This window comes from Cibotium barometz, chromosome 3 (genome assembly GCF_041138505.1).
Source record: "Cibotium barometz isolate CiBa-2024 chromosome 3, ASM4113850v1, whole genome shotgun sequence".
Classification (NCBI taxonomy): domain Eukaryota; kingdom Viridiplantae; phylum Streptophyta; class Polypodiopsida; order Cyatheales; family Cibotiaceae; genus Cibotium; species Cibotium barometz.
The window spans coordinates 59,710,537-59,718,526 of NC_141048.1; the positions used below are offsets into that span (position 1 = coordinate 59,710,537).

General features: G+C 44.3%; 1 protein-coding gene across 2 annotated transcripts in view; it reads left to right on the forward strand.

Moving 5' to 3' along the window:
- The window catches only part of LOC147640332 (pentatricopeptide repeat-containing protein At4g39530-like), a 31,791-nt gene extending 24,760 nt beyond the window's left edge, over positions 1 to 7,031 (forward strand). Inside the window, exon 5 of one of the 2 annotated variants that reach the window (XM_086779286.1) lies at positions 6,319 to 7,031. The gene's annotated coding sequence lies outside the window, so the exon portion shown is untranslated. The remainder of the gene's footprint in view (positions 1 to 6,318) is intronic. The other variant, XM_086779295.1, reaches the window with a different exon arrangement.
- The last annotated feature ends 959 nt before the right edge of the window (positions 7,032 to 7,990 follow it).

A 7,990-nucleotide genomic window follows, 5' to 3' on the forward strand; every position in this document is an offset into this window, starting at 1 on the left:
GGCAAGAAAGCCATTGGTACTAAGTGGGTCTATAAGTTGAAAAGACATGCAAATGGATCCATTGACAGGTACAAAGCCCGTCTAGTTGCAAAGGGCTATGCACAGAAGAAGGGCATTGATTATGAGGAGACATTTGCTCCTACATCCCGTATGTGTTGAGAGCGAAGATTGCATCTCTCAGCATCCTTCTCATGTCCTCCAAATAATTATAATCAGAGCTCATTCTACACTACCCGTAGACATACCATTTCTCAACATGTCACGTGCATCCCGCACTTGGATGCCACATAGACATTTTTGTACAGAAGGTGCAAGACTTGGGATGGTGAACTGGTCCCATGTGAGTCCTAGTCCAAGACAAGTCAGCCATGGATCCATCTCAGTCGTCCGAGGTCAGGTGTGCAGTGTCATGCACATGAGTCCAAGGTCAGGTGTGCACTGTCCTGCACATGAAACAGTGCCAGTAAGTCTTCCTCTGGAATGATGTCAGTGATTCTATGAATCTAGTGGTTGGGTTGTTTATTAGTTGGACATCAAGACTGCTTTCCTACATGGGGACCTCGAGGAGGAAGTTTATATACATCAGCCCATAGGTTTTGCAGAACATGGTCATGAAGGGAAAGTATGCAGGTTGAAAAAGGCCTTGTATGGTTTGAAACAAGCTCCATGAGCTTGGTATGCAAAGATAGATGCTTTCCTGCTCACTCAAGGCTTTGTGAACAGTCCATCAGAAGCCACTTTGTATGTAAAGAAAGAAGAGAAAGATCTACTGGTCATCAGTCTTTATGTAGATGATCTTTTGCTCATGGGATCAAATGATGACAAAATTGCAGCTTTTAAAGAGATACTGCAAAAGACATTTGACATGTCTGATTTGGGGCTCGTACACTTCTATTTGGGCATACAGTTTGTGCAGGATAACAGAGGCACTGGGTTGTTGCAATCTCGGTATGTTGCTAAACTTCTGGAGAAGTTTAAATTTCAGGATTGCAAGCCTATCAGCACTCCTATGGAGCCTGGAATGAAACTATCACTACAAGATGACAGTATTTTATTTGATGCCACTACATATGCTCAGGCTATTGGGTGCCTTATTTGCTTGTGTACTACACGGCCAGATATTCAGTATGCCATATCTCAGTTGAGCAGATTCATGCACAGCCCGCGATTGTCACATTGGCAAGCTGTGAAGTGTGTATTCCGGTATTTGCAGGGTACCTTGTCTCTTGGATTGCTTTATCCTGAGGGGGGTGACATGCAGTTATATTTTTACAATGATTCAGATTGGGCTGGTGATTTTGATACCAGACATTCCACTAGTGGAAATTGTTTCTAGCCCTAGAAGTGTACTTTTGTATGGCAAAAGAAGCACCACCCCTCCCTTCTTGTATTGTTTCTGCTCTTTAGGACTAATCTTACCACATGTCTTGCTAGCCAGAGCTTTCTGGTCTGGAGTAAGGCGAGGTCCATTGTTCGAGTTCTTGGAGCTCGAGGCTCTTGGGGTAGACCTTGATTGGGTCTGGTTTTGGCCCTTGCCAAAGGCAATGGTGCAAGTGCTCGATCAAAAGTTTTTTGTTCGAACATACACACATCCCACTAGATTTGCGTGTCCAAGCCATAGAGGAATTGTCCTCTTTTGTCTGTGTTAGGATCTTCCAGTTATCAAGTACTAGATGGGACGCAAAGTGTGTTGCCCCACTTATCAAACCAAGAGTGAATGCACACTCCTCAGCCTTTTACCTTTTAATACCCCCAAACATATCAAGGGTAAAAGGAGAACCACAGATCCAAGGTTGTGTTGCTAGGGATTCAAGATAGCATGCTAGACAAGTTCAAGTTGCTCTCATAGGCGGGTGACGGCGATGGCAGGTCTAAGTATGGGGGGAGCTCCAACTCTCAACTCCATATGACATTAAGCAAAATCCATGAGAAGGTGAACTTCAATAGGTATGATGGTAAACTTGATCCCACAACTCTTCATTCTTGGATTCATTAGGTTGAAGCCTACTTAGAGTGTAAGTGCACTCTTGGTTGGATAGGTGGGGCAACACAGTTTGAAGTTGGCGTTCCATGTGTTACTTGATAACTGGAAGATCTAGTAGGTAGAAGGTTTTCTTTAGGGGAAAACCTTGACTTAGTGAAATGGACCTTTGGCATACACTAATGACTTTTGAGAGCCTCTTTCAAGCTAGATTTGACTTAGAGATGCAGAATGTGTCTTTTGATACTTACGTGTAAAAACTTTGTGATGAATCGACATGTATGGATTCTTTGTTCAAAGGCTACCCTTATTTACCAAATAAGGATACGGGGGAACAGTAGCAGCAATTTTGATGCTGCTATTCACTTTGCTAAAATTTTCTAGAAGACTATATTTGTGGCGTGACTGTCTTGAAGATTCCCTTCGAACACCACAACTGAGTTGGAATCCAAGAATACATCTTGGTTTAACCTTGGAAAGGCCGTCCATAACCATGATAGGTAACCAATCTGAGACCATTTATAGAGACATTCGTTAGGATAAATAGTTCAACTGCAATCAAAGTGTCACAATTAGTTTTGCTCTCCGGTGAGGATTAATGGCTCAACTACAATCATAGTGTGTCACAATGAGTTTTTCTCTCTGGCGAGGATTGAGGGGTATGTACTATGGATGACAAATGTTAACGGTAACTATTCATAGTTTTTGCTGCTTTCCTTCGTTGATCTTGCTTATTATCGATGGTAACTGTCACGACCCTGTGTTTTTCTCTGGACAGTATGCAGGTGTGCACGGGGACATGGTGGACAGAGTGAATGGCATCAGATTGGAGTTAAAAAGGAAACCCATGTGTGGACAACCCTAAGTGTGAAGGGGGCAAAGAGATTTTAACTCAAAAAGTTTTAAAAACCTTTAAAAACATTATAATGCCTTTTATGAAAGAAAACGTGGCCCATATGCTATTATTGGGGCCACGTGTGTGCTTTTCTGAAGAAGAGGGGCTGGTGGGCAGAAAGGGGGTGCCTATCTCTTGATGAAGGTGTGCTTCCCACGGAGGACTGCTCTTACATGCTGGTTTCCTCCTTTGCACAGAGGCGGCTGCTGGACAGAGGAGCACTTGTGGGATGGTACTCCTTTGCAAGGACAGCAGGCTCTACAGGCTTCTGACAGGTTGCAGAAGGGAAGGTGTTAGGTGGCTGTTGGACTGGCTGCAGGCGGACTGAACAGCCTCTGCAGGTACAGGTGTCAGCATGCCATGCTCTCTTTCTCTCTCTTGGCAAACGGGCGGCTGCAGGCAGCGCTGGATAGAACAGTGCATGCTTTTCTCCACGCACAAGGGGAAACTGTAGGTGGCTGCTGGACAGAACAGTACGCGCTTTTCTCCACATGCCTTTGGAAGGCTGGTCGGGAAGTTTACAGGCGGCTGGCTGCAGGATAACGGTGGGCAGCAGGGAGTGTTGTGTCCAGCTGGACAGCAGCAGCAGGCAAGGGCTGGACTGTAGGCACAGGACTTTTCTTTCTCTCTCTCTCTCTCCCACCCATAAAAGGCGGCCAGGACTGCAGGCCGTTTCAGGAGGGGAGGTGCTGGGTTGAACACAGGCAGGCTGAGCAAGAGACAAGACAGTCGCATGGGCTTTTCTCTCTCTTGGAAGGAGACATGGGGCTGATTTGATGGCCTGTTTTGGGTTTCCGGCTGCAAGTACAGGTCAATTGAAAATGTTTCTTGGCATGGGAGTGATGCAAGCTCGCATGGCTGCGTGCTCATGGAGCAGATTGTTCTCTTCTTGCTAGAAAGGAACAGAGGGACCTACAGTTATGGGCATCTCTACGTTTCCAGATGTTTCATGAGGGAACAGGTAACTAGATGTATGCCGTTGTTGGCACTGTTGTTGAATGGTGCCATGAATGGTTCTGTATGGAAATAGGATAGAAGTTTCAAAGGGAAACAGGCCTAAGGGTTTCATGTGGAAACAGGTCGTAGGTTTCTCGAGGAAACATATTTTTGGGTTTCTCCAGGAGACAGGTCACATGCAGGCAGAAGGTGTCCTTTTCTAGGTCCTCAATGGCGTTGAAGTGTTTTATGTGCGAGTGTTTGTTTCACTGCCCGTCAGATTACTGAATGCCGGTTTCAGAACGTACAGGAATGGACACATGTTTGGTACAGCCTTGCTACTGATTGGGCAGGGGACAGGGAATCCATGACAGAGATGGATAGTACCCTTGGAAGGTAGAGAGGGTTGGTACAAGTGTGTCGACTGTATGGTATGCTGTGCTGTGATACGAGTTCTCTTTTGAGAGACAGTTTGGGAGTCTATGTTGTGATGCAGAAGCACTGGATGTGTCAGGATGTGATGCTGTTCATAGGGTGAGAGGCTATGGATGGTTGTGGCAGTCCTGATCATGGGAGAAGACTTTTGTATGCAGGACTCAATGTGTGAGAGTCTTTTGAGGTGAACAATGGCTGGACTTGTTTGTGGATGCCGAGTGGATATGAAGCCATGATGCAAGGCTTTAGGAGTTCTACTATGATGGCTGAGTTCCGAGCCTATTGTAATCAAAGCTCTTATAATCAATTAAAGAAATACCGCAAGGGGCGCCACTGCGTTTTGGGGCCAATCGGTGTCCGTGTACTGTTTGCAGGAGCACTCTAGCTCCCCCTGTTTGTTTTCCTTTTCTAGGTCCACAATGGCGTTGAAGTGTTTTATGTGCGAGTGTTTGTTTCACCGCCTGTCAGGTCGGTTTCAGTAACCTTAGTTCGATAATTTTTTGGCCCATAGTATTGTCTCTTGTATGGGTGGACCATGGAGGTGATTGTATACATTCCTCTGTTGTAGTTTACAATCTTTGGGTCTCAAGGATGTATCGCTTTAAGCATTCTCAATGTGTGGATCCAACGTAATTTCCTAGCAGTACGTTGCGTTTTCAGTGTAGCTTCATTTTTCATAGATATTTTGGGGACTTTGATGAGTCAGTCCCCTCACCTATGGTACGCATGGCAACATCGAGCAATGTGTGCAGCAGTTGACAATAGACACACTTGTGGACAAGTCTTGGGACCAAGCCATGGGCAGTCCCCTGGTCTGGTTTGACATCACATCAGCAAGCCAACCAACAATAACAATGCATAACTATTCGTGGGTAGCAAAATTGTCATAATTATCTGCAAACACAGGAGAGTTCTAGGTTTGGGACCCAGCAAGAGCGAAAACCAACAGGCAAGGATTGTGCTCACCCAAGAGAATTCTTCACAGCAGTCAAGAGAGTTGGCCAAACTTGCTTCCACAACAGAGGTGATTTCTTTAGAGATGGCACCATATGAGGACTTCATTACAGGAGGTCGTGCCCAGAGACGAATTGGAGACAACTTTGGAGGACGGAGCGTTTTCTTAAGTGTATTGTGGGGTGTATTAACTGGAGTATGCAGGGAAATGTTGTTTTGAGCATTTTTGTGCCCAGAGTTGCTGGCGGTTATAGCGTTGATGCAACAATTCTGGGAAGCAGTGGTTTCCATTCGATTTCTTCATCTTCAGGCATATGTGGGGCTTTTGGAAGCCAAGAAGTGTGATCCATACGTGGAGATTCACAAGTGGCTGGAGTTAAGATCGCAAGTGTTCTCTACAGGAAGCAATTTTGTCAGACCTTGGACAGGAGGATATTCTACTTGGAGTAGTGGTCTGAGGAGGCTGCTTCTTCAGAACCAAAGAACGAGTGTGAAGGAGATGCTTGTGCACATCTTAGCTTTCTTGGGTTGAGCATACACCATGGGTGCTTCATTGCATCAGGCCAGTGTTGAATAGAGGAAGTTTCCAGCCAGAGTCTTTGAAGGAGAATCTTCACGGTTGTCGTCTTCACTAGGTGGAGAATCTTTGGCTTCAATGGCGGTTGCTTCAGTTTGTGGGATCGTTGAGGACTCTACTCACCTGCCGTTTGTATTAAGTGGAGTATCTTCAGTGTTTGATGTCATGGAGGCACCACAGGAGGACATGTCAACGGATTCGTCTTCATGTTGGGAGGGTCTGCCAGTGGGTGTGTCTTTACAATGCAGAGATATCTTGGAGACTATACCGACAACAATCAAAGTTTCTGCTTCAGTGTATCAGTGGAGGTATTACTTGGAGTATGTTAAATAGGATGATGGTGGTGTAGACATATAAGCATCGAGTAGTACCAATGGATACAAATTTGGTGCAGCTCTTCTAGGGAGTTTTGTTCTTGGTTCTGCTTTCTTCCTTGAGTTGGTGCAAGCGGGTATTGCAAGGCAGCTGAGCAGCTGGTGCATTAGTGGTTAGTGGAGTGGAGTTCTATCAAGCTCATTGAGGATACTCAACGGTTTGCAGTGTTTTTTCGTGGACAGTTGGACAAGGAAAAATGTTGGATCTTTTCCTTTTCTGAAAGGACACTTTATGTGGACAACATGAAGCTAAGGATAGCCCCAATACAAGTGGGGAAGAACATGATAAACCTCACCTATGGTACAGGTGGACAACATCAGGCAGTGTGCTGCACAGCACTAGATAGTAGACAGGTAGGCCGACAGGTCTTATTAGAAAGTCGGCCAGTGGACCAAGTCATGGGCAGTCCTTTTATTTGGCTGACATCACATCAGTAGGCCAACCAACGATAATGATGCATATATATACGTGATTAGTGAAATCGTCATAATCATCTGCTAAATATCACCATTGAACTTCTGCAGAGCGCCTTGTCTCACGAGTTCAGTCCAGCGATATTGAGCAGTGCGTTTGTGGCTGAGCAGTGACATCTTCCTCTCAATCATTTTTCCTTGTACTATGATTCAGTTGTAACACTTTATTCTTGTGCAATATATACATTTGTTTTTAGGACTCTTGTGTGTGCTGTGTGTGTGATTCCATTTAACTCTTCTTTCTATCACTAAAAAACCTAGCACATAGGCACGAGTGTTATACAATTTTGGAGAGATTCAAAGAGTGGAAGGTTGGCCAATTTCCTTAGATTGATTCAAATTTCAAACTTTGTGATGATGGGATTTATTGCTTCTTTTGAGAATCATTGACACTTTTTTTGGTAATATTTGTTTCCCTAGGATTCTTCTCCATAGATTCAGATAGATGTCCTTTGTTGGGAATGAGGAGCTAGGTTAGGCTTTTTATGAATTCCTGCGAAGGATTTGTCTATCATAGCTGTATGTTGATATCTGACATCCTTACAATAAGTCTGTCCTCGTAGCTGAATCACTGGAACGCATGTCAACCATAAATGGTTATATCCTTATTAGTTGGTATTAAAAAAGGGTGGTGTAAAACAGCCTTAAATAAGTGTTGGTTCATGTGGGAACCAAAGAAAACATGAGTATAGGCTTCATGCATGGAACCTTTCATCTTCATCTCATCAATAGGTGTCTCGTCATCGAATTCTACATCAACTTTTTCCTTTGAAAAAATTAATGCAACCTTTGTAAGTGGCCTTTATGAGCACGCATATGTGAAAACGCATATGTGAATCATTTTAAGATGTGTGGAGAGTCAACATGGGCTTTCAAACTCACTAAATGAGTTAGCGGAGTTGTTAGGGCACCTCTCCCACCTTGTGGTTAAACCCACTCATTGTATACCTACCCTTGTATAAAACTTCAAGCCCTAAGCCAACATCGTAGCCTAAAAGGCATATGTGATAGACTATTGTAGTAAATGAATACGAGTGTAGATCTAATGTATATATGGTGGCAAGAGTTCATCACTGTAGTAAATGAATAAGAGTGTAGATCTAATGTATGTATGTATGGTGGCAAGAGTTCATCACTTGAGGGGGAGTGTTGAAAATATCAATTGACGTTGGGTGAATGCTAGGAGCAAGTGGGAGTGTTATGTGATTGTCAAATGAAGTAGGCGTCTTACTGGTCATAGGACTAAGGTTCAAAGGTCCAAAGGAGGCTCAAATGTGAAGGAGAATGTCCAACCCAAAGGGTGCCCAAAAAGAGACACCTAGAATTAGGTGAGAAGAGGCTCCAAGTGGGTGCTCACTTCAAGG